Source organism: Herpailurus yagouaroundi, unplaced genomic scaffold (genome assembly GCF_014898765.1).
Source record: "Herpailurus yagouaroundi ecotype Mexico unplaced genomic scaffold, PumYag 355, whole genome shotgun sequence".
NCBI classification, from domain to species: Eukaryota; Metazoa; Chordata; class Mammalia; order Carnivora; family Felidae; genus Herpailurus; species Herpailurus yagouaroundi.
The window spans coordinates 4,750,782-4,777,272 of NW_024412572.1; the positions used below are offsets into that span (position 1 = coordinate 4,750,782).

Genomic DNA, 26,491 nt, shown 5'->3' on the forward strand with positions numbered 1-26,491 from the left:
AACGCAACACAACACAACAAAACCCCTGTTGTAGGACCAGAGGAAAGGGAGAAAGGGGGTGCTGGTATGAGCAGCACCAGAATGGTGCACCCAAAGAGAAGATTCAGGGGTGTTCTACTGGGGTCAGTGTCTGGGGAAGGATTCCAGGAGAAGGGGACATTTCAGCGGGGCCTGGATGCATGAATAAGAGTTCCAAACTCAGACAAGAAAGGGGAAGGGTGTTCCAGGCAAAGCAAGAACTCCCAGAGGCTGCTGTTTGGCAACAGCCTGGGTGCCTAGAGCCGGGGTGCATGTGTGTGTCTTGGGCAGACGGGTTGAGGCTGGAAAATGAGCGTGTGGCCAGTTTGCCCAGGAAGGTTTTGTATCCAGGCTGAGGGTCATCCGTCAGCCTGAACCTTGGGAGGCCTCTGGAGATTTATTTAATGCTTTATTAATACATATGTATTGGATGTTATTATGTGGGCATCTATGCCCACAGTTCACCTTATAGAAGAGACAGGAGAGCATGAAGGACAAAATCCAGGCAGGTTGAACAGCAGGGGTGGGCCTGGGGTGGACCTGGAGTTTTTCAGGGGTGCATATCCAAAATGAGAGAAAAGCAGCGCCCTACCAGGCTGTCTGTAAACATTCTGAAACCTGGGCGAGGGGCCTAGGGGCACTGGAGCAGAGGGGCCCGGGAAGTCTGACCAGTCAGGCAGGCTAAGTCAGCAGCAGCCCCGCCCTCACCACCCAGGCTCCCGGGCTGGCTGAGGTCGCCTCCCGCCGGCCCAGACCCCACCGCGCGGCGAGGGCGGATCCTGGAGGGCGCCCAGGGGGCGGCGAGGCCGGCAGCGGGGGTGGGGGTGGGGGGCTCCAGGCACGCTACCGCCGCTTCTCTGGCGCCGTGGGCTGGTGCTGCCGGTACGGGTCGGGGCGGAGAAAGTGGAGCAGCCCCGCCTGGCAAGAGGCCACCTGACAGCTGTGAACTGAACCCGCGGCAAGGGCGGGTCAGAGGGAAGGCAGCGAAGCCCAAGGTACGGTGGAGGAGGGTTGAAGGGTCGAGGGGTGCGCGCTCCCCCTTCCCCGCTGTGCGCGGTGCAGCCCGGGAGTCGGCGTTTCCTCTCTGTACCCCCGGGGGCAGCCAGGTGTGCGCGAATGTGTGCGCAGCACATGGAGTTGGGGGGCAGGGGAGGCTGTGTGTCCCGGAGGGGAACAGCGGGACTCCCTCACTCCTGCCCCCACACTGTGCCCGGCCCTTGCTCCCTGGTCGGGAAGATCCCTGAGAGGGACTGGAGGAGGGTGGAGAAGCACTAGGGTTGAGATCCAGAAGGCCCTCAGGGACCCTTTTGCCACACCCAGCCTCTTCGTTTTACAGAAGAGGAAACTGAGGTTCAGAGTGAAGTGACTTGCCCAAGGTCACAGATCTAGAAAGGAAAACTCCTTACTTGCATGTCAGTGCTGTTATGAGCTCTTGCCACGTGGACCAGGACAAAAGCATGGCTGTTACCTTGAGTAAACACAAAGCACTGAGAGAGACAGAGAATCAAAAGACAAAGAGACAGAAAGAGAACCTTCCAGAGCAAAGGAAGAAGGTCAGGAAATGGGCTTATTACTGGGGCTGCACTTCCTCCCTGGGCCTGTTCCTGCTGTGGTCTGGCCACATGACTCAGCTGGCGCTGCAGCTGTGGACTAGGTGTGTGTGCGTGCGTGTGCGTGCATGTGTGTGTGTGCATGTGTGTGTGTGTAGGCACATGTGTATATGTGTGTGTGCACACGTGTGTATGTGTATATTAGCACCAAGATGTAGTGAATCTCGCCAACCATTTGGAAAAGCCTGCTGAGTCCATATGTCCATCCACTTATACACAGTGAACTTGTTGGGGACTGCCCTGTGTTTGACTCTGAGAAGGTTTTTATAGACAGGTTCTGGCATTGAATGGACCATTTTAAGCCCGTATTGCCTTTATTTCCTTTAAACAACACACGCATACACAGAATGGCCCATTATTTCCACTCATCCATCAAGTGGTCAAGTAATTTCCTTGACATCTCAAATTGTTTCCTTTCCTTTAAGAGACATTTGGTTAAGGCTTAGCTTAGTCAGAGCCAGAGGGTGTCCCATCCAAGTGTGCATGGTCAGTGAGAGCTGTCAGTCAAGTCAGAAGGTACCTGTGCCCACTGCCAGCCCCCGTAGGCACTGATGGGGGGAAGCAGAAAGGAGAGGGTGGTTGTGGGAGAAGAGGAAGGAGAGGGAGGGACACAGTGAAGAGAAAAAGGAAGGAAGGAAGAGCTAAGTCCATGGCACAGACAAGTCAGTGGCATGGGCAGAGCTATGTTTGGGGATCCACACTTCAGGAACATGCTCCCCAGTACTTAGAGACGGCACAAAGCCGGGAGATAACCAGATGGACATAAAAGAAAAGACAAGAGCTAGTCAGCCTTAGAATTTATCGTGCAATCCATTCACTTAGGAGAGTGAAAAGGAGAGTGTTAATAATGATGCAGGACACTCTGGACAAATTGGTCTTCCTTACGACAGCAAATACACATATGCTTCCTGGTCTGCTGTCATACTTTTTTTTATAGAAAAAGTAACTGAGGAACAGAGAGGCAAAGTATCGTGTCCACGGTCACGCAGCCAGTAAATGGTAGAGGCAGAATTTGAGTGCAGGCATTTGGGCTGTTCCAGAGCCTGGATCTGCAGCATCACATGACCCTGGCCCTCCACCACCAGCACTAAGATAGAGAGGACTCCCCTGTCCCCTTCCAGAACTCAGCATGTGAGCTTTTAGGTAGTTGTTTCCTCTTATATCTGCTCTCAACTGTCAGCTTAGCATGACATCAGCTGGATAGGAAGCCGAGCTGTGGTCAAAGCTGTAGTGACAGAGGAGGAAGCACGCTGTGGGCCTTGTCCTTACAGGCTGCACCTTGTTTAGACAGCCTTGGCCTCGGGTCTCTAGGTTCTGATTCATTCTTGCTTTGTAGCCACTCTGGCCTTTCAGACTGGGTCCCTGAGGATGTTTGGTCTGGGTTAGATGTAACAAGATCCTCTGGAGGGCCTGTGTTGGGAGTGGGTTCCTAAAGGCCCTCTACTGCCAGGAGTGACTCAAGGGGGCCACCGTCTGATGGACAAAGTTACATTCAGGGGTCCCTCCCAACTTGAGGAATATAGGATTTTCTTTTGTGACAGATTCTTATGCTGACAGGCATTCCCTTTGTCAGTTTGTTTTGGCTCCCAGCCCTGGCTTTCTCAAAATGTCAGTGGGGCTCTTTCTTCCCTGACCTGCTTGTTGGCACACCCTGGATGGGCTGGCCCGGGGAGGCATTGCTGGGGGCAGCATCTTAGCAGTGAGCAGAGTCTGGCCCTGGGTGATGCTCTGGGCATTTCTAGGAGATGCAGGAAGGTGGGAGCAGACAGGCTTCCCATGTGGTTCAGGTTCCAAGAACCTCTGTCCCCACTGACCTTGTGCTAAAGACCCCTTATTCACATAACAGAGCTACCCTGCCCTGGGGGCTGGGCCTGAGAAATTGTGGGAGGGAAGGAACCTTCCTTCTTCTTCTTCTTTTTTTTTAATTTATTCATTTTTGAGAGAGACAAAGACAGAGCATGAATGGGGAAGGGGCAGAGAGAGAGGGAGACACAGAATCCAAAGCAGGCTCCAGGCTCTGAGCTATCAGCACAGAGCCTGACGCGGGGCTCAAACCCATGAACCGTGAGATCATGACCTGAGCCGAAGTCAGACGCTTAATCCACTGAGCCACCCAGGCGCCCCCAGGAACCTTCCTTCTATAAGGGAGCTCCAGCAGTGTGGCTGGATTGGCTTAGCACCCAGCCCTTGCTCCTTGCACTCTCCTGGGTCTGTGCAATCCTCTGCCCTCCTGGGCTTGGAGGAAAGGTGAGAAGGTGAGAAGGTACAACTTAGCACCCAGGCTGGAGTGTGCCAAGACCCTCTGGGGCCATGGTGTGGGTGCCCTCCCCCCGCAGGGCCTGCATTTGCCTTTCTGGCCAGGCAACTTCCTTAGCTCCCCTTCTAACTCACAGCAGCACCAGGGAAGTATGAGCCTGGCTACAATGGCTCAGTTGCCAGTGCAGACAAGAAGACAATCTCCCATTAGCTGGGCGATGGGTTTATTTTTACTTTATTTACTTTAGAGATTGCTCAGTGTTGAGCTCCAGGATATGCAGCTGGCCCAGGTATTTGGATGGAGCTTTGCCACATTGAATCCACATAACCCCACACCTGTACTCGATGGGGTGGGAGGGGAGAAAGATGGACTTCCAGCAGCCCCACCCTGAGAAAACACAGAACTGAACCCCCATTTTACAGATGAGGAAGCCAAGGCTCTGAGAAGTAGAGTAATTTGCCTGAAGTCATATAGCCAATAAGAGGCCAATCTGGGGGGCACCTGGGTGGCTCAGTTGGTTAAGCGTCCAACTCCCAGTTTCGGCTCAGGTCATGATCTCACAGTTCCCCAATTTGAGCTCGCATCCGACTCCAAGCTAACAACACAGAACCTGCTTGTCATTCTGTCTCCTTCTCTCTCTCTGCCCCTCCCCGACTTGTTCTCTATCTTTCAAATAAAAGTTAACCTAGGGGCGCCTGGGTGGCGCAGTCGGTTGAGCCTCCGACTTCAGCCAGGTCACGATCTCGCGGTCTGGGAGTTCGAGCCCCGCGTCGGGCTCTGGGCTGATGGCTCAGAGCCTGGAGCCTGTTTCCGATTCTGTGTCTCCCTCTCTCTCTGCCCCTCCCCCGTTCATGCTCTGTCTCTCTCTGTCCCAAAAATAAATAAACGTTGAAAAAAAAAATTTAAAAAAAGAATCACTTATTTAAAAAAAAACAAACAAAAAAAAAAAAACAACAATAAAAGTTAACCTAAAAAAAAAAAAAAAAAAAGAGGCCAATCTGGGATTTGAACTTGCAACCTGGCCCCAGGGCCATGCCTCAACCATCCCTCAGCTTGCACCTCTGAATGCTGAACCCAGAACCAGAACCACACTGGCTCTGACTCTGACCAGCCATGTGTCCTCAGCCTGAGTTTCTTCCCTCTTCAGTGAAATGGGAATAATTACTTGCCAGTCTGCCTTGGGTGAGCAAATGGATATGAAAGGGCACCGCAGTGAAGGCTTTCAGGAGCCCTTTGGTCGTGGTGTCTTTTGCTGTTGAGCTCCACCGTCCAGGGCTTGTCGCTCCTTGCCAGCATGCCCATCTTAGCCCCCGCTTCCCCAGAGGACAGGGACAACTTCTCTCACCTAATCAGCATCTGTGCTTCCTGAGCTCCTCTTGGCCAGCTAAGGGCCCCCAGGGGACCTGATTTAAGAAGAGAGGCCATGTCCCTTCAGCCAGCGTTCACAGTCCCCTTGGAGGGTTAGTCTAAAAAAATGGCCAGTCCTGTTGGGGTTCAGAGCAAGCAGAGTCAAGTATATATCTTGCGGCCTCACAGAGCAAGTGGGATTTGAGCTGAACCCAGAAGAGCGGGTCAACCTTGGAAAGACAGAGGAAAGTGGAGGCGTTGGAGGTAGAGCCTGTGACAGGGTACGAAGCACAGTGGGCAAAGGCATGCTGGTGAGCAGCAGGAGGGCCTTCCCGATTGAAGGGTCCCCACAGAGGCCTGTGTCACCGAGTCAGTGTGTCCGGCTTCCAGCACAACTCCGCACCACATTGCTGCCCTTGTGCTTGTAATGACAGCTGGGAAATGCTGTTGGGCCCCAGTGAGGCCAGGCCCAGGCCACAGGGCATTTATAGCAGGAGTGCCCTGAGGCACAGGACAGCCCTTTACTCTCTGGAATGGTGGCACCAGGCTGGCATGCCTTGCTGCAGACACCAGTGAGGTCATGGCCAAGGGGGTTAGAGACCCTGGCCAGAGAGGCTACATGTGCCTCCAGCTAGGGTTTATATTTCTGTGGGGAAGGAGGGGGTGGTGTGTCAAAGCCACTCTGTTTATAACCTGAACAAGACAGCAGCACCACTGTCCCCAGAGAACATGGAAGGGAAGGGGTGGAGGTCCTTGGAAGCTTCCTTCTATTTCATCTGAATTATGGTCAGAAATTCCTATCGGGGAGATACCATCAGAAAAGACGAATTGTTCTGCATAAGAATCTTAGCTCTTTCTCTGATGCCATGATCCGTGGTGGCTGTGGGTTTTCAAGTCTTCTGGCAGCTTGTATGAAACAGACGTCCCGGGGGCACCTGGGTGGCTCAGTGGGCTGAGTGTTCGACTTTGGCTCTGGTCGTGATCTCCCGATTCGTGAGTTCGAGCCCCGCATCGGGCTCTCTGCTGTCAGAGCAGAACCCACTTCAGACCCCTCTCTCTCTGTCCCTCCCTGCTTTTGCTGTCTCTCAAAAGTAAATAAACCTTTACGAAAGTAATAAACAGATGTCCTGGGTAAGGATCAGCTTCGTGCGAAAGAGGTGGTAGCCTTCAGTGTGGTGTCTGGGTGCACGGACAGTGCCTTCCCTGAGTCCCACAGAGAGAAGGCGACCCTAATTCTCCTTTCTGTTACTTTTGTTTTAATGTCTTCGGTGGGCTAAGAGTTCAGTTTTAGGATATTGTTTTATTTTAGAGTTTTTTTGTTTTTTGGTAACTTGGTCTTTTTTTTTAATTGGAGTAAAATATACAGAACATAAAATTTACAATTTTAACCATTTTTAAGTGTGTAGTTCAGTGGCATTAAGAACATTCACAGTGTTGGGGCGCCTGGGTGGCTCAGTCAGTTAAGCGTCCAACTCTTGATTTCCACTCAGGTCATGATCTCACGGTTTGGTGAGTTGGAGTCCCGTATTGGGCTCTGTGGGAAGCCTGCTTGGGATTCTCTCTCTCTCTCTCTCTCTCTCTCTCTCTGCCCCTCCCCTGCTCACACTCTCTCTGTCTCACTAAAAATAAGTAAATAAACTTAAAAAAAACAGCATTCACAGTGCTGTGTAGCCACCACGACCACCACCAGACGTGTCTTCATCTTCTCAACTGATACGGTGAAGTATTAACCCTGACCCCAGAGAGTTCCCCAGTCTTGCTGTGTCTCAGCTTCCTTTCTCGCAGTGGCCTAGCTATCAGATGCCCCCTCCACTTGGGCAATCTTTTTGCTGCTGTTCCTTGATACTTGCTGGGGTGTTGTTTTTTTTTTTTACTCTTTGCTTCTGCCACACGAGCTTCTGTGACACTACACTCCTTTGGGCTGGGTTCTGTGCTGAGCACTTTATACAGCACCTCATATATTTCTCCCAATGGTCCGCTATGGTATTTACTATCATTCATCCTTCGAGATGAGGATGAACAAAAAAGATGTGGTTTATAGATACAATGGAATACTACTTGCATCAGAGATGCAACATCCTGAGGCCATGGTAATGCCAGAGGCCGGATTGACTCTGGACTCTCTGACCTTCCTCCTTCGTCTGGATGGGAATGTCATTGTATAGAATCAAGCACAGCGTCTACTCCAGAAGGTTTCTAGAATCTGCAAAACTTTGGGTATATGTCCCATGAACCATCTTCCATTAGGATTCCTCACTGGAGGCTTTAGCCAAAAAGGGTTTGCTTGTAAATAGCTTAATTACATACCATAGATAAACTGCTAATGGAATTTACCAAACTGCTAAATTAAGCTTCTCAACTAATTACACACGTACTATAAAGTGCGAGTTTAGCTTTGACCGTGCATGGGTCCCTCCCACAGCGAGATAGATGGCGAATTCTCTTTGGCCATAGGGATTTGGTCACCATGTCAGTTCTTATTCTTAACCACGAGCAGTTGTGCTTTTCTGTCCCCTCTTGGTGTTCTGATGAAGCCTGACTCTGCATTTACTCAGGCAATGTAATTTATCCCTACAACATGTTTGTCCTGACTACAAATGTGCCAGAATGTATTTCCTGTTTCTTCAGCAGACATTCTTTCCAGCATTTTTATCTTTTGCAGTGTGTGTCTCTTTGGCACCTTTCTCCTCCTCCTCCCCCTCCTCCGCCTCCTCCTCCTCTCCTCCTCCTCCCTTTTTTTTTTTTTTTTTTTTTTGCTGTACTAAATGACTTATTATTTTGTAAAAAATAATTGATTGTCAAATTGGCTTACATGCAACACTCAGTGCTCATCCTAACAAGTGCCCTCCTCAATGGCCATCACCCACTTTCCCCTCTCCCCCACCCCCCATCAACCCTCAGTTTGTTCTGTGTATTTAAGAGCCTCTTATGGTTTGCCTTCTTTTCTCTCTGTTTGTAACTAGTTTTTGCCCCTCCCCGCCATGGTCTTCTGGTAAGTTTCTCAAGATCCACATATGAGTGAAAACATGTATCTGTCTTTCCCTGACTGACTTCTTCCATTTAGCATAAAACCCTCCAGTTCCATCCACATTGCTGCAAATGGCATGATTTTATTCTTTCTCATTGCCAAGTAGTATTCCATTGTATCTATAAACCACATCTTCTTTGTTCATCAATTGATGGACATTTAGGCTCTTTCCATAATTTGGCTATTGTTCAAAGTGCTGCTATAAACATTGGGGTACAAGTGACCCTATGCATCAGCACTCCTGTATCCCTTGGGTAAATTCCTAGCAGTGCTATTGCTGGGTCATAGGGTAGATCTGTTTTTAATTTTTTTTTTTTTTAAATTTTTTTTTTTTCAACGTTTATTTATTTTTGGGACAGAGAGAGACAGAGCATGAACGGGGGAGGGGCAGAGAGAGAGGAAGACACAGAATCGGAAACAGGCTCCAGGCTCTGAGCCATCAGCCCAGAGCCTGACACGGGGCTCGAACTCCCGGACCGCGAGATCGTGACCTGGCTGAAGTCGGACGCTTAACCGACTGCGCCACCCAGGCGCCCCTGTTTTTAATTTTTTGAGGAACCTCCACAGTTTTCCAGAGTGGCTGCACCAGTTTGCATTCCCACCAACAGTGCTAGAGGGTTCCCATTTCTCCACATCCTTGCCAGCATCTATAGTCTCCTGATTTGTTCATTGTAGCCACTCTGACCGGCATGAGGTGGTATCTCAGTGTGGTTTTGATTTGTATTTCTTTGATGAGGAGTGATGTTGAGCATCTTTTCATGAGCCTTTTGGCCATCTGGATGTCTTCTTTAGAAAAGTATCTATTCATGTCTTCTGCCCATTTCTTCATAGAATTATTTGTTTTTTGGGTGTAGAGTTTGGTGAGTTCTTTATGGATTTTGGATACTAGCCCTTTATCTGTTATGTCATTTGCAAATATCTTTTCCCATTCCGTCGGTTGCCTTTTAGTTTTGTTGATTGTTTCCTTTTCAGTGCAGAAGCTTTTTATCTTGATGAAGTCCATTCAATAGTTCATTTTTGCTTTTAATTCCCTTGCCTTTGGAGATGTGTCAAGTAAGAAATTGCTACAACTCAGGTCAGAGAGGTCTTTTCCTGCTTTCTCCTCTAGGGTTTTGATGGTTTCCTGTCTCACATTCAGGTCCTTCATCCATTTCGAGTTTATTTTTGTGTATGGTGTAAGAAAGTGGTGTAGTTTCATCTTTCTGCATGTTGCTGTCCAGTTCCCCCAGCACAATTTGCTGAAGAGACTCTTTTTTCCATTGGATACTCTTTCCTGCTTTGTCAAACATTAGTTGGCTGTACATTTGTGGGTCCAATTATGGGGTCTCTATCTATTCCATTGGTCTATGTGTCTGTTTTTGTCTGGCACCTTTCTTCTTGCTTTTCATCACCCTCTCTGTGGACTCTGCTGGCCCCTGCTGTGTTGCCCCACACTCAGATTTCTAGGGTTCATCTGGGTTCATCTTTGCTTGGGGCTCAGGGTTTCATTTTTGGGAGATGTGGCTTAAGTCCAGGAATGAAGTCAGCTGGAGAAACAGCAAGGTATCCAGCAGACTTTGACATGGGCTCCCTGCATAAGATAATTTATTGAGTACCTACCATGTGCCAGGCACTGTTTCTAATCTAGGACTTAGCATCCCCATTTTACAGATGAGGGGACTGAGGCTCAGAGTGGTTAAATAACTTGTCTGAGTTCGCAAATCTAATTCTAGATTAGATACTTACATCAAGGACATCTCCCCCATTGCTGCCGATCCTTCTGTATCAGAAAGGCTCCCTGCAAAGACTAATCCCTTGGGGAGTGAGGTCTGCTGAATAACAGAGCTCTGTTAACACACCTGTAACATGGGAGCAGTTTCCTCTGACTTGGCACTAGGTAACGTGCTCCAGGCACAGGCCAGCCAGAAATATAGGGATGGGGAAGACCGATTGAAAAGTCTGCTCTAGCAGTTTTTAAGGAATGTGATTTTAATACACTGGGCCGCTGCTTGAATCAGAAACAAAGACACAAAAAGGAACTAAGTGAAATGAATGTTAATGAAAAAAAAAATTACTAGGCCTCCATTATGCAATCACACATTGCAAACTAAAAATATTTTTTTAAACATGCAAGCCCTATTTGCTGGAGTTAGAAATAGAATGAAGAGCTCTAATTTGTTCTGAATAACAATCACATTACACCACTTACCACATCTGAATTTTCGGATACTTCAGGGGCTAAGTGAATGTGATTTTAGTGATTATTAATGCCAGCCTCCCCCCCCCCCCCCCAAAACTGCAAAACTTAAACAAAATGGATCAACAGGTAGTGATTAAGCACCTACTGTGTGCAGTACGTTGCGCTGGCAGAAAGAACAAAGGCCCTAATACTTGTGTTGACAGCATAGGTAACTGTTACAAAGAGGGCAAGACAGAGTGTGTACTCTGGAAGGAAATGGGCTTTAGAGAAGGCGTAACAGTGTAGGTGAGAACTGAGCTGGGCTTGCAGTGATAGTGGAATTCAGTAGATGGGTGGCCACATCGAGTCCTGGGAGGAGTGTTCCATGAGAATCCTTCAGTTCATTTTAATAGGCAGTGTCTGAGGGCCCTTCTGAATGGAAATTAAACCCACAAGACATGCTTTAACCCTGCCAATAATTTTTTAATGTTTTTAAATTTATTTTTGAGAGAGAGAGAAAGAGAGAAGAAAGATTGAGCATGAGTGGAGGAGGGGCAGAGAGAGACGGGGACAGAGGATCCGAAGCGGGCTCTGTGCTGACAGCAGAGAGCCTGATGTGGTCCTTGAGCTCATTAACCATGAGATTATGATCTGACCCGAAGTTGGATGCTTAACCGACTGAACCACCCAGGTGCCCCAACCCTACCAATATTTTCAAGGGTTACCTCCTCCTCCTACTGGCCATCACTGACCCAGTTTACCCTCTAAAAAATGTTAGGAGCCAGAACTCTCTGATCCTTCCTCTCTCACATGGACAGAGATGTTGTATAGAATTCAGCACAGCCTGTCCTGCCTGGGCACATGTGTGTCTACACTCGGAGGGTTCTAGATTCTGCGTGGGTGCAAACCTGTGTTATATGGACCATGCTTCATTAGGATGGAGATGTGTTCAGAACCACGCAGAAGGTTCTATAGGGCTGTAGAGTGGAAGCAGGCAGGGCCACCCACAGAGACTCACACTCTTTGTACAAAGTTATCCACCAGGAAAGCTACCCAAAACAGACAGAGAGGAGAAGCCCAGGTGATAACTCCTTTAACAATAGCCCACCATTGGCTTCTTTCATGTCTGCTGCCTGATTTCTTTTCAGCCTAGTTGTGGGGCACACCCGAGGCCTGGCAACAGCCTTAAGCATCCTTTCTGCCCCTACCTGCCTGGGTCCCTTACTAGTCCACGCACCACACAGCCATGCCATGCTGTCTGCAGCTGCCAAGTCAGGGCCGGGCTGTCCCAGAGGACTTTAGAAAGAGATGTTAACTAGCACAGTGGCGGTCATGGCTGACTGTCTTGTCCTCACCCAGGGAACACATGTGTTCACGCCACTGCTCAGGGCCGTTAGCCTATAAACTCCAGGCTGATTGGGCCTAATTAATGCTCCTGAGCGAGTTTTCTTCTGTAGCTTAAGACACAAGCTCAGTGACAGAGTCATGCCTCATGTCCCCCTGAATGCAAATGCCAGTCTGATGGAAGTCCTAATGGGGTTCTCTTAGGATGCAGTTGTCTTAGGACCTGGTCCCCAGGAGTGGAAGCAGGCAGTCGGGGTAAGACCAGAAAGCTCAAGCGGAGCAGTTATACTTGGCAGTAAGTGTGTGGCACTTGCTCACTGTTATTGGCCTCAGCCACCCGCCCCACTGATGGCCCCATGCCCATCACATCTCTTAGGCATGTTGTGAACAGTAGAATGAAGCAGTAACAATGGGAAACCACTTTATAAGGATAAAACCTTTTAAATGGAGGCTGCTTATATTTTTTTGCAGCCAAGTAGTCCCCATCCGTTCACCAGGCTGGGCTAAATTGACCATTTGCTTTGTAGGTCTTTAAAATAGGTCCGTGGGGAGTCGGCTCAGGCCTCAGTGCCATTTACCAATAGGGTGAGCTTGGCCAGTGACCAGAGTCCAGAGCTCCCAGCTTGCAAGACTCTCAGGCAGAAATGGGAAGGGTCCAGGCTGACTGGCGCCTCGGGGAGCCCGGGTTCCGTTTCATCCCCAACAGCATAGAGATGCCCCACAAATAGAGGTGTTAATCTGAGGCTTTGTTGTCTGTAAGAAACGATCCACAGTACGTCCTGATATCCGGAGCTCCTGCCCTTCCTTCACAAATATTTGCCCAGGGGTATAGAGAGTAGAGGTAGCTATGGAGAAGAAAGGATGGAGCATGGTGCCTGGCTGCAAGTGCAGGTGTGTGTGGTCAGACACCTGTCAGCTTCACTTGGTGTAGATGCAAGTTCACTCATTCACTGAGTGCCTCCCATGTACCTGAGTTACGAGACAGGACTATTACTCTCATCCTTAGCTTAGAGGTGAGGAAGGTGGAAGCCAAGCCACCTGCTCAAGGTCATCCGGGTAATAAGTGTAGAATCAGAATGCAAATGCACATGTTTGGACTACAGATCCCCGACTCCCAACAGGCTAAGACCAGTACGCTGACGATGATCCTTCCTGCGGATCAAGCTCTTTGCTCTTTGCACAGCGGTCCCATGCTCCGCTTTTAAATCTTCACAGCAGAGCAGTGAGGTGATTATAATGCTGGGTGTTGTATGCTCCACTGTGCATGTTAAATGAAATGATGCCTATGGAAACACTTAGTAAATTGTAAGATGCTCTCCAAATATGATATAATTACTGCCTCCAATTTACAGGTGAGGAGAATAAAATCAGAGAGGTTCAGTGGCTTGACTAAGGACACATGGGAACAAATGGAAGAGTAAGGATGCCAGCCCAGGTCTTAGAACTTCAGGACTGGTGTTAGTTGTTTCCTTGACACAATCAAGGGAAGATTGGTTCTGGATTTGTCCTTCCCTTCCCTGTTTTTGTTTTTTTTTCCTTAGTGTTTATTTTTGAGATAGAGCGCATGTGCGCAGGGGAAGGGCAGAGAGAGAGGGGGACAGAGGATCTAGAGCAGGTTCTGCGTTTACAGCAGCAAGCCCAGCGCAGGGCTCGAACCATACGGGGCTCGAACTCAAGAACCACAAGATCTTGACCTGAGCCAAAGTCAGATGCTCAACTTGCTGAGCCACCCAGGTGTCCCTATCCCCTCCCTGGTTTTGTCCACTCCCACTCCCCATCACCCCCCCCCCCCCCCGCTGCCTTCTAGATTGTTGCCAAATGAAAATTAGGCAGAGAACTTCAAAGGGTCTAAGCTAACTTTTCTTAGCTGCCTTTTCTCTTCTTTCGTAGTCCTTATGAAACAGAGTGAAGTCCAGGATGGAGTCAGGGAGAGTGTCTCAGCATGGGGACAGGGGTGCAGAAGCTGCAGCAGAGGGGTCATCTGTGTGCCTTCTGCTGTCTCCTGGTTGTCAGAAGAGCCCTGGGACAGGGAAGCAGGTGGAATGAACCATTTTGCCCTATGGATGGACGAACACATTTTTTATGATCTCTTAAAACTGCGAACGTAGGTTATCTTACAATTGTGAGTTAAATGGAAATCCAAAGTGTACATATCCCTGGAACGTGTGTGTGCGCACATGCAGTATTTTAAAAATAGAGATATCGTATTTTGTTTGGAAGATCTTGGGCTTGATACTGAAAAGATAACAAGGAAACAGCTGCTAAGCATCAGCTCTGTAGTGCAGATTCATATGCTGTGACAAAGTGCCAGAATTGTATCTTCCACCTGAAGCAAAGGCAGTAATTCTCTGTTGCTAACAGTGTCTTCCTTCCTTGTTTATTTATTACATTTTGAAGAGATAGGAAATTAGGATTTATTTTACATCTTCTGGAGGCAGAAGCTATGTTGAGAGCATTTGTATGTGTCTGCTCATTTATTCCTTACAACAGCCTTGAATAAGTGGTATTATTATGTGAATTTTTAAATTTTATTTATTTATTTTGAGAGAGAGAGAGGGACAGAGAGAGACAGAGAGAATATGAATCTCAGCAGGCTCTGCAGGGTCAGCAAGAAGCCTGATGCAAGGCTCCAGTTCCCACAAGATCATGACTTGAGCTGAAACCAAGAGTCAGGTGCTTAACTGACTAAGCCACATAGGCGCCCCATATGAATTTTTTAAAAACATTTTATTTCAAGTAATCTTTACACCCAACATAGGACTTGACCTTAAAACCCTGAGATCAAGAGTCGCATGCTCTACCAACTGAGCCAGCCAGGTATCCCTATTATATGAATTTAATTTTTTTAAATCCTTATTTATTTTTGAGAGAGAGAGACAGACATGAGCAAGGGAGGAACAGAGAGAAAGGGAGACACAGAATCGGAAGCAGGCTCCAGGCTCTGAGCTGTCAGCACAGAGCCCAACGTGGGCCTCGAACTCAAAAACCGCGAGATAATGACCTGGGGTGAAGTCAGAAGCTTAACCGACTGAGCTACCCAGGCACCCCCCTATTATATGAATTTTTAAGATGAAGATTCAAGTTTCGCAGGTAGTAAGAAATGACAGCAAGAGATTAGTGTAAACATGTCTGACTCCAGATCTACGCTCTTTTGTCAGTGGACTGAGAAAATCCATTTTCGTTTTCCTTCTTCTTCATTCCTTCTTTAATCTCAGATCTTCCATCAGAATCTTTCCTCCTGTCAGAAATATACCTTTTAAAAATTTCCTTTAAGGGGCACCTGGCTGGCTCAGTCGGTTAGGCATCTGACTTCGGCTCAGGTCATGATCTCGAAGTTCATGAGTTTGAGCCCCAAATCGGGCTCTTTGTTGTCAGTGCAGAGCCTGCTTTAGATCCTCGGTCTGCCTCTTTCTCTGTCCCTCCCCCATTTGCTCTGTCTCTCTCTCTCAAAAAAAAAAAAAAAAAAAAATACTCTTTAATGAGGATCTGCTTGTGGCAAACTAGAATTTTGTTTATTGGATAATGCCTTCATTTCTCTTATTCTTTTTTTAAAAAACTATTTTATTAGTTTATCTTATTATTCTTTTAATGTTTATTTATTTTTGAGAGAAACAGAGAGAGACAGGGTGCAAGCTGATGAGGGGCAGAGAGAGAGAGGGAGACACAGAATCCAAAGCAGGCTCCAGGCTCTGAGCAGTCAGCACAGAGCTGGATGGGGGGCTCGAACCCACGAACCATGAGATCATGACCTAAGCTGAAGTCAGACGCTCAACTGGCTGAGCCACCCAGGTGCCCCTTTATTTATTTATTCTTTAAGTAATCTCTACACCCAATGTGGGGCTCGAACTCACAACCCTGAGATTAAGAGTCACACGCTCTACTGACTGAGCCAGCCAGGTGCTCCCATTTCTCTTATTCTTAAAGAATGTTTTTTTAGGTATAGAATTCTCAGATGACGGTTACTCTCTTCTACCATGTTGAGGGCATTTGACCACCACCTTTTGACTTAAAATCATTTAAAGGTAACTTGTCTCTTCTCGTTGGCTGCTTTTAAGATACTCTTTTTGTCTTTGACGTTCTGTAGTCTCACTAAGTTATAACTAGTTGTGGGTTTCCTTTTATTCATTCTTCTTGAGATTCATTGGCATTCTTGAATATGTGTATTGGTATCTTTCTTCACTTTTATAGCCATTATCTGTCCAAATACTTTCTCTCTCTCTTCCCTTGCTAGGGCTTCACAAAGACACATGCTAGTTTCTAGTTTTCATGTCTCTTAAGCTCTCTCCGTATTTTTCTGAGTCTTTGTCTTTCTGTGTTGCATTTTGGTTAGTTTATTTTGACCTAGCTTCTAGCTCACTACTTCTTTCTCAGACTGTATCTAATATGCTATTAAGTCTGTCCACAGATTGTGATTTTAGTTATTTATTTTTATTTCTAAAAATTCCCTTTGGTCCATTTTCCCCATATATTCTTCATTATTTCTCGCAATTTGTTGCTGTTGTTCCTTGTACATAATTTCAAGCTTGTCTTTAATTTCCTTGATTACATTATAGCCATTATTATAATCAGAACCTAGACATTCCATTATCTGCAGAAGTCCCTGACCAGTGAATTCCTTCTTCTCTTGCCAGCTCATCATGCTCTTAGAGATATTTTTTAAAAAAATGTATTTTGTACAAGATTTTTCAGTTGTTTTTAGTGCAGGGGCGGGGGGGTGGTGGTGGTGGTCAAAGTACTTAGCCTACTATAATGCCAGAAAAAGTTTAGAGTATTTATTTGAGGAGGGCACTTGTTGGGATGAGTACTGGGTGTTGTATGTAAGTGACGAATCATGGGAATCTACTCCTGAAGCCAAGAGCACACTGTGTACTCTGTATGTTAGCTAACCTGACAATAAATTATGTATATATGAAGAAAGAAATTCTGTTAAAAAGAATTGACAAAACTGGGGCACCTGAGTGGCTCAGCCAGTTAAACGTCCAATTCATGATCTCAGCTCAGGTCTTGATCTCAGGGTTGTGAGTTCGAGTCTTGTGTTGGGCTCCATGCTGGGTGCAAAGCCTACCTAAAAAAAAAAATGGCAAATTATGAGTGGGAAGAGTAACCCACTGGAGATTGGCCTCTGGGACCTAGAATTGTCCACACTGTACTGAATGTAGTTTATGAACACCCTGAACAGTGCATGTGTGCCTTAATGAGAAGCCAACCAGCATGGCTTTCCAGCCCAAGTGGTAGAGCGATGGAGGTTTGTTCTGCTCTGTGCCCCACCCCGCAAGGACACGACCCCAGAAGTAGTACAAGCAAACAAGATGAGGAGGTTTTCAAGAGACCTCCTATCTGAGGGATCATTTTATCTCTAAGGGGTTAGAGGCACCCTGAGGAGAGGAGGCTGGGTAAGACTTGTCTCCCAATTGCTGCTATGAGTCATGGAGAGCCACTGGGGCTTGGTCTTGTCTCTGTTTGGAATTCAGGGACACATGTTACTCCAGCTCAGTGATCCTCTGGGAGTATCCAAAATGGACGTAGAGAGGACCATAGAGCACAAGCTGGCCTCAACCCCTCTCCCTATTTACCATATCCAATCCCTCAGTCCTCCTGATCCCACTTTCTAAGAAGTTCTAGAATCTCCCACCTTGGTCCAGGACACTACCATCTCTCACCTGGACTATAATATTCCCCCACCTGCTTTTGGTACATCCACTCCCCATTCCATCTTTCCCTTACCCATTTCATTCCCCACAAGTTGGCCAAAGTTATCTTTTAAAAAACAAATCAGATTGTGACTGTCCCAAACTTTTAGACTACAATATCAGTGATTTCCTAAAATCACTTGGATTGCTTGGATGAAGTCCCAGATCCCTAACCCGGCCCCCAGAGCCCCCTCATCCCGCATCCCTGGCCACTCCCTGCCATGTTAAAATTGTTCTCTTCACTTCCATTTCCTTCCATTTCCTGAACACATGAGAGCTCTTTCTCCTTGAGGATGTTTTCAGGGGCTGCTCCTTGTCCCCGCTCTCCATCCTCTTCCCTGGCTCACTCCTGTTCATCTTGGGGAACTCACCTTAAACGTCCCTTCCTTTCCCTCATCTTCTGTCACTGCTGTTGCTTTCCACTCCCTAGAGCAAGCATTCTGTATGTCTTCATGTCTTCATCAGAGCCACTTCCCTCACTTGTGATTCCATCATTATTTTTGTCATGTCTGTTCATTGTGTGTCTTCCCTCACCACCTGCTGGGGGTTGGATTCATGTGTGTCCTGCTTGTCACTATATCTCCAACACAAAGTACAACGCCTGGCTGGAGTATGGTAGATATTGCTTCTCTAGAGAATAAGTCTATGAACGAATCTGGCTTCTGCCTCTATCCCTCCACTGGGACTGCTCTTTCTGAGTTCGCCTGTGACCTCCCCATTGCTAAATCCAGTCTTTCTTCTCAGTCTTGACACTTGACGCTTCCTCATTGGAAGCCATTGTCAACCCTCTGCTTCTTTAGACATTCTCCCACTTTTCTCGTCCTTGGATTCTGAGACAACATTCTTTCCTTTGTTTTCTTCTGCCTCTCTAAGTTCTTCTTCTGAGTCTCCTTTGCTCACTTGCTCCAGAGTCCCTTAAATGTTAGCATCCTGCATGAATCCAACCTTCACTCTTTTCCTTCCTACACAATCTGTGATCAGCCTTAACTTTATCGTGGCCTCAGGTATCACATTTATTCAGGTGAACCCCAAACCTATGTGTCCAGCCTGGACCCCACCCCTGAGTACCAGATCCTTCTTTCTCATCGTATTTTGAAATACCTTCATCCCGATATGCCACAGATACCTCAGTATTCACGTTTCCTAAATGTACTTAATTATCTTCCCTGCCAAACTTGTTCCTCTTCCAGCATTTCCAGTCTAGCTAAACACTTTCTCCACCTACCTAACTTCTGAAGCTAGAAGCTGTGGAAGCATCCTGGATAACTGCCAACACTGTATCCCATGTCCAGCCGTTATCACAACCTGTCTCTTACATTCTCCTCTTGCATCCCTGTTTCTGTGCACTACCACCAGCTTAGTGCAACCCCTGCTCTTACCTGGGCTTCCACCTTCTGGCCGTTTCCCCTCCGGTTCATTCCTAACACCAGTGCAGAGATCTTGCCCCAAAGAACGAAGCTCAATCATGCCACTTCTCTGCCTCATCTCCCACCTTCATTCAAAATGCCTATACCATAACGCCCATTCTCCTTAGGCTAATATGCAGGGTTCTTCAGATTTACCCCATTTTCCCTGCTGACTTTGCTTCTCTTCCCAACATCCCTCTTCCTCTGAACATTCTGAACATGCCATCCTTTCTCATCATGTGTTTATGGTGTCAATCAGGGGTTCTCAAACATTATGGGGCTTCCAGAATGACACAGAAGGCTTATTAAACACAGCATGCTGGATCTCACCTCCAGAGGTTCTGATTCCATAAGTCTGAAATGAGGCCCAAGATCTGAATTTGTAACAGGTTCCCAGGGGCTTCTGGTGCTGTTGTTCTGGTGACCATTGTGAGAATCACTGATGTAGACGAGTCAACAGTATGAGCCTGGGAGCACTGGCGCCAGCAATGAAATCCTGCCTCTGCCACTCACTTCCTATATCAGCCTCTCCATGCCTTACTTTGTTTTTCCATAAAATGAGGCTAATAATATGAGCTACCTGATAGGCTTTGGTGGAGGACTAACTGAGTTAATACTCAGAAAGCACTAAAAACAGTCAGTGCCTGGTTTGCTGTAAGTGCTCAGGAAATGTTCGCCGCCATCATTGTTTATTATATTTTCATCATTATTCATATCCTTGGTTGTGAAGGTCTTTCTGCTCACCATCTTCTACTCTTCCCTCAGGAATTAGTTTCTTTTCCGCGGTGCTTTTGCTAGCACTGCCTACCCCGAGGTCTTCCATGCCCAGTGTGCACATCCTACCATGTGCTTGCCACATGGCACTTAACCTCCTTGCCAGGGGTGGGTCTCACCCACCAGGTACCCCTCAAGGCTTCATTTGTGAGTCCCTGTCTGAAACATCATAGGGAACTCAAAATGTCTAATTAATTAAATGACCAAATTGGCATATACTGTAGAATTGATTACTGTATTTAAAAGATGGTCAAATGTGTCAAGTCTGGGGAGATGATGGACTACCAAGAAAAGGTGGGAAGATGGGGTGCCTGGGTGGCTCAGTCGGTTAAGTGTAGACCTCAGCTCAGGTCGTCATCTCGTAGTCCATGAGTTTGAGCCCTCTGCCGGGCTCTGTGCTGACAGCTCAGAGCCTGGAGCCTGCTTCAGATTCTGTGTCTCCCTCTCTCTCTGCCCCTCCTCTGCTTGCACTCTCTCTGTCTCTCAAAAATAAATAAAAAAGAAAAGGTGGGAAGAGAATGATGTGGAAGTTTGGGAAGCTATAGTCAGTATGGTGAGATTGTGCTTCAGAAATATGGTCCTGTGGTTCCAGGAATGTCTGAACGCACATCACTTAGGATCATCTTAGGTGTAGGCAGTAAAAACAAAACTCCAAAACCCATTTCAGTGAACATAAACAACAGGGGTATTTATTACTTGTATAATGAGAAGTTTGGGGGTGGGGGAGTGACATCAGGGCTGATTAGTCCAGTGGTTGGTTCAATGATATCATCAAGGACCTGGGTTCTTTCTTTCTCCATTCTTCCCTTATGCTTATGCATTATGGTCACAACGTAGTTGCAGAAGGTCACCGTGTGGCTGGACAAGACAACATCCAGCAGAGGAAGAGGTTGCTGCATCTCTCTTTTTAAGAGCCAGGAAAACATTTCCAGAAACATCCTCAGGAGGCCCCTCTCATGTTTCCGTGGCCAGAGGGAGTGACATACCCATCCCAAACTTGCCCACAGGCAAGGGGCCTGCATGTGTTCTGACTGGATAGGGCCCCTGAGCTGGGCATAGGTCGCCTATGCTGAGTGGTAGCACAATTGGAGTTCTGTTGGAAAGGAGCAAGGGAGAGATGGATGTTGCTGAGGCAAGCAGTGGTGTCTGCTTCAAAGCCAGACTCAAAGCCCATCTGGAAGTTCATTTGATAAGCAACAGGCTAAAAATTAAGTGACTTCAAAGGCCTTTTCTACTCTGAGAATCTATAATGAATTACATGAAGTCAAAGTGAAGAGACCTTTCCTCTGTCTGTTCGGCCTGCAGGTCATACCCTGACCACAGCTGCCCCTCAGGGGACTGGCCTGGAGCCAAAGTCAGGTCATCAGGCTGCTTGTCAAGGGTGGAGCCTCAGCCACTTGCCACTTTTCCTCATGAGCCCTGCCTGGGTGTCCACCTGGCACTCCCACGGCCACGTCTGTTTGTCTCAGAGCAGCCCAACCCGGAGGCCTGGACTTCAGAGAGAGCTCCAGGAGAGCTCAGTCCCGTGTGCTGCCTCCCCGACCCCAGGCGTGGAAGCAGATGCAAGGCTTCCTTCTGGTAAGGACCGGAGGTTCCTAGAGGCAGGTATAGTGGGAGCCTGCCAGGGGGTTGGGACAAATAAGCAAAGGTTCTGAGTGATGATGCAGACGACAGTATCTTTGCTAAGGGTCTCTGATTTTCTATAGCCCCTCTTAAAACCTCTTCTAGGTGACCTGCCGAAGCAGACCCCCAGACTACCTGGATTTTGTGTTTCTTGCATATCAGATTTGTAGATAAGTGTAGAATAGGCTTATTGTTCATGGTCTTCCTCTTTGAACAGGAAAAGGGAGCTGATATGAAACTGAGGGGTAGCAGACAGTGATCATGGACAGCAGTGGGCATCCGCAGTGGGCAAGAGGTTTGGGCTTTAGGCCAGGAGCAGTGGTGACAGTTTCTAGAAATTGTCTACTAGCCTGACATTCCAACACTTTCCCAGGTCTTCCGGACACACATGTCAGGAGCAGCTAAAATGAAATACAGTGGAAGATTGAGGCCAGAGAGCAGTCCAGTGGGATTTAGTTGAGACTGACTTCTGTGGCATCCACTGGGGGGTGAGATCATGCTTATTTGGCCGATATGAAATGTATTGTGTTATATTACATATATGTATTATATATGTATATAATGTGTATGTGTGTATATATATGTATACAATGTGCATGTGTGTGTGTCTCCCTCTCTGTCTCTGTCTCTCTGTCTCTGTCTCTCTCTCTCTCTTTCTCTCTCTCTCTATATATATATTATATTTTTTGTGTCTGTCTGACATCTTCAATCACATTGTCAACTCCCTGAGGGCAGATAGAGAACATTTTCTTTTTCCTATGTTCTTCACAAGGTCAGTACTCAGTGATTATTGACCAACTGAGTTTTTGTTGCATACCTATGCAATAAAACTTGATCAGCCAAGGTCCTAAAGTTTTCATTCATTGGGACAGAGTTGCCCTCTGTGTCTACCAAGCCCCTACTGAGATGGAACAGTGTCAGATGGCTCTGTCACTTGAGCTGGCCGGAGTGTATTTATTTCCTATGGCAGCCATAACAAAGTACCACCAACAGGGTGACTTAAAACAGCAGAAATTTATTATATCAGAGTTGGGGATTGAAACCCAGTGTCAAGGTGTGGCAAGTCCATGCTCCCTCCCTAACCTGTAAGGGAATCCTTCCATGCCTCTACCCAGCTTCTGGTCGTTTGTTCGCAATCATTAGCATTTTGTGGCTCGTAGCCACATAATTCACGCTCTACCTTCGTTGTCACATGGCTTTCTCCCTGTGTGTCTATCTTCATGTGACTGTCTTATAAATATACCAGTCATACTGGATTAGGGGCCCACCCTATTCCAGTACGACCTCATCTTAGCTAGTGACATCTGCAATGACCCTGTTTCGAAATCAGCTCCCACTGGAGGTCCTGGGGGTTAGGGCTTCACCATGTCTTTATTGGAATTTACCCTGGAACACTAAGTGAGCTCATTCAGGGTGACAAGATAGAAACACACAAAAGGCTAGGGGTGAATATTAACAGAGAGAGAATCCCAAGCAGGTGTGGGACTTGATCTCACAAAACCATGAGATCATGATCTGAGCTGAAATCAAGAGTCAGACTCCTAACCGAGTGAGCCATCCAGGTGCCCCCCCTTTTATTAGTTTTAAACATCCTTCTAGAGTTTCATTTTGCAAATACAAGTCATTACAAATATATCTTATGTCTCCATCTTGTTTTTTTTCACTATACACACTTCTTTTTAACCTTGTTTTTTTTTTCCCTTCACTTATCTTGGCGCTCTTTTTCTATTAGTATGTTTAGAGCTTTCCCATCATTTTTTTAAAAGGGGCATAGTACTTCATTGTAGGGATGTACCCTAATTTATTCAACCAATCCCCTGCTGATGGACACAGGTTGTTTTCAGTCATTTGGCATTTATTACAAGTAATGCTGCAATGGGTAAGATTGCCATTTTGTATTGTAGCTAAATGTACCTTAAAAATTCTGAAATGTCTATGAATTGTCAAGAGGACTGGAAACACTGGGTTCTAATAACCATATGCTGACCACTGGTTTGGACATTTTCCCAACCCTTATCCCCACCCCCCAATTTGTCATCTTCTTTTTCTTCTTCTTTTTTTTTTCTTTTTTGGAGGGTAGGGAGGGGCAGAGGGAGAGAGAGAATCTTAAGCATGAAGCCTGACGTGGGGCTTGATCACATGAACTGTGAGATCATGACCTGAGCCAAAATCAAGAGTCAGAGGCTCAACAAACTGACCCCTCCAGGCACCCCCCCAAAGGGAGTCTTTTTCAAGAAGAGAAGAAGAGGGTAGATTTCTGTGTGGATGTGATTCTGTTTCATTTGCACATGACAAGTGCGCTTTCCTGTGTTACTTGTCCAGGCACCTGGGTGTGCAGCCTTGCCTTGTTATGTCCATGCCATTTTATCCCAGAGTGGAAGGGAAGAAACCCTACTCACTATTTGTTTTAGCACAGCCTGGGTGGCTGCTTGAGGACCAAGGATAAAAATGTCAAATGACAGTCAAAAGGCTCATTCTGTCACATGTACTGTCTCACCAGAACCCCATGAGGATGTGGGATTCCCATTCGCATTTTATAGACAAGGAAACAGTATCAGAGTGAAATCATTTGACAAAGATTCATGACTTGTGCTTTGTAGAAGGAGTATTTGAACCTACAAATTCCTCTGCCTCTAGAACCTGATGCTTTAGCTAATATATTACACTGCCTCCAGGGTCTTAAAAAAAAGTGTGATTTACAGTTATACCTTTTAAGTTTGCTGTTAGTGGTGGCATGGTGATGATGGTCATGACAGAGGTAAGAGAGCAGCTCTGAAAATGGGCCAGTTGGTGACATGCCCCAAAGAAGGCTTATAATGAGAATGCGTTTTTGTTCTCCTAACAAAGGTGATGGCTCAGCCTTTTTGGTCTGTCGCACTGTAATTGGCCCTATTGCCCCCTTTACTCTTTCAGTCCCCAAATATTTACAGTACAACTTCTGAATGTGAGGTATGGTGCTAGATGTGAGAGATAAGAGGGGTGAGCCACACCCTGGTCCTTGGAGCCCAGTTAGGACATGTCAACAGGAAGCTGCTGTGCCACCTGGGAAATGTGGTATTGGAATGCCATGATGTGTTGGGCTGGGGCCTGAATGTGATCAAAGAAATGAATTCACTGCAGTGGGGGAACAGGGTGGGTGGTTTCCAGTTGCCTTGGGTCTTTATCATTGCTTGATGAAGGAGGGAAGTGAGGGTCCGGAAGTGGAGACTGTGGGCTAAGGTATTGAGCCATCCTTCTGCCCACAGCAGGGGGTGGGGGATGAAGCTGATGGTGACTGCAGCTCTGTAGGCTGTGGGCTCGGGTCGAAAGGTGGGTTGAAGGAAGTCTCCTCTCCCCTTTGCTGCTCCCAGCTCAGCTTTTCTCATGCTTGGCCATTCTGCTAGTGGCTCAGCTGGCCTCCCCTCACCCCCAGCTGGGACACTCACTCAGGGGGTTAGCATTCCACTAGATAGGATAGGGGGGATGGGCCAGGAGTTCTTAGGTCACTGAATCTGACCTTTTTTTTTAACACACTTTTTTTTAAAAAATATAATTTATTGTCAAGTCAGCTGACATAACAGTGTATACAGTGTGCTCTTGGCTTTGGGGGTAGATTCCTGTGACTCATTGATTACATACAACACCCAGTGCTCATCCCAAAAAGTGCCCTCTTCCATGCCCATCACCCATTTTCCCCTCCTCCCCCATCAACCCTCAGTTTGTTCTCTGTATTTAAGGTTTGCCTCCCTCTTTGTTTGAAACTATTTTTCCCCTTCCCTTTCCCCCTGCTCATCTGTTAAGTTTCTCAAGTTCCACATATGAATCTGACCTTTTAAAGTTTGTTTATCCATTTTTGAGAGAGAAAGAGAACACAAGCAGGGGAGGGGCAGAGAGAGGGAGACAGAATCCCAAGCAGGCTCTGTGATGTCAGCACAGAGCCCAGTGTGGGGCTCGAACTCACGAACCCTGAGATCATGACCTGAGCTGAAATCAAGAGTTGGACTCTTAGGATACTTAACTGACTGAGCCACCCAGGCACCCCTGAATCTGACCTTTTAAATCACACCTCAGCAAAAGGATCTCCCACTGGAGCCTCTTGTCACAGGGAAGCTCCTTTCCCTGCTTTTTCATGTTGCTATTTATGTATCTTCTGCCTGAGTCTGCATGCAACAGCATCTGTCATCTCTGTAGTTATCATAGAACAACTGGGGTGGGGGGGGGGGTTGCTTTTATTTCTTCTTTCTCTGAGAGTGAAGCCCACCACAGCAGCTTACTGGCAGAGGGAGTGGGGAGGGAGACAGTTGCTCTTCATTCAAAAACTGGTCTTAGGCAGGCTGGCAGTGAAATTTACAATACACCGGTGTTGAAACTCAGTCCCAGTGAGTGCTGGGGATCTATTGCTTGTGCTTCTGCGGAGGAGTAATGGAACTTGTTTTTTTTTCTGGTTAAAAGGAGGATTCAGCCCTGAGGGAATACAGACAACGGGATTTTTTAGGGCCACAGCTGTGTATGCGTCTCTGTGCTGGCGGCTGCGTACAGATCCGAGAGAAGAATCCCAAACCCATCTTGTCCTCAAGTAACTCAGTGACAGGAAGAGGAGCAAAAAATACAGGTGACCGACCTTTGACCTTGGTGGGCTCATTGGAGACACCGGTAAGGTTGGGTTTGGTCAGTATTTCTAATGGGGTCAGCACTGCCCCCCAGAGGAGTGCTTCCCAGGCGTTCAGTGTGCCTTTGAATCACCTGGGGAACTTGTTAAAACACACATTCCCACCCATAGGTCTAGTTCAAGGCTTCAGATTCTGCATTTCCAACAGACTCCCAGATGCTGCTTCTGGCCCAGGGACCACAGTGCTTTGAGGATGGAAGCCCCAGAAGGCATTTAGTAAATCTGTAAGGATGGCTTTGAGTTGCTACCTCCCCTGACAAGGGCCCTGCAATTTACCGTGTGGGGGCTGAGGGTGCTACCCCATCAGTGAAGAATCGTCACCTGCCCTGTCAAACTCAACCCCAAACAAATACAAATCAGTCATACTTTTCTGTCATACTTTTCATGTAATACTGAGAAGTTTTCAGAGACGTTATGCCAAAAGCCCAGTAATTTAGGAGATGGTTTCTGGGGAAGAGAAGCCTGACTGGAATAAAGACAAAATCTTGAAATGACTGGATGATTTCCCCACTCTATGCATTTTGTCTAGATTAGAGCATTTCCAAACATATATTTAACTGAAAAGGGTTTTAGTGCAATGTGTAGTTA

At 47.1% G+C, this 26,491-nt stretch overlaps 1 protein-coding gene across 1 annotated transcript in view; it reads left to right on the forward strand.

Annotated features, from left to right (window-relative positions):
* Positions 1-835: 835 nt before the first annotated feature.
* The window catches only part of CRACR2A (calcium release activated channel regulator 2A), a 133,359-nt gene continuing 107,703 nt past the window's right edge, over positions 836-26,491 (forward strand). The window contains exons 1-2 of the mRNA XM_040462641.1: positions 836-1,013; positions 20,938-21,210. The gene's annotated coding sequence lies outside the window, so the exon portion shown is untranslated. The remainder of the gene's footprint in view (positions 1,014-20,937; positions 21,211-26,491) is intronic.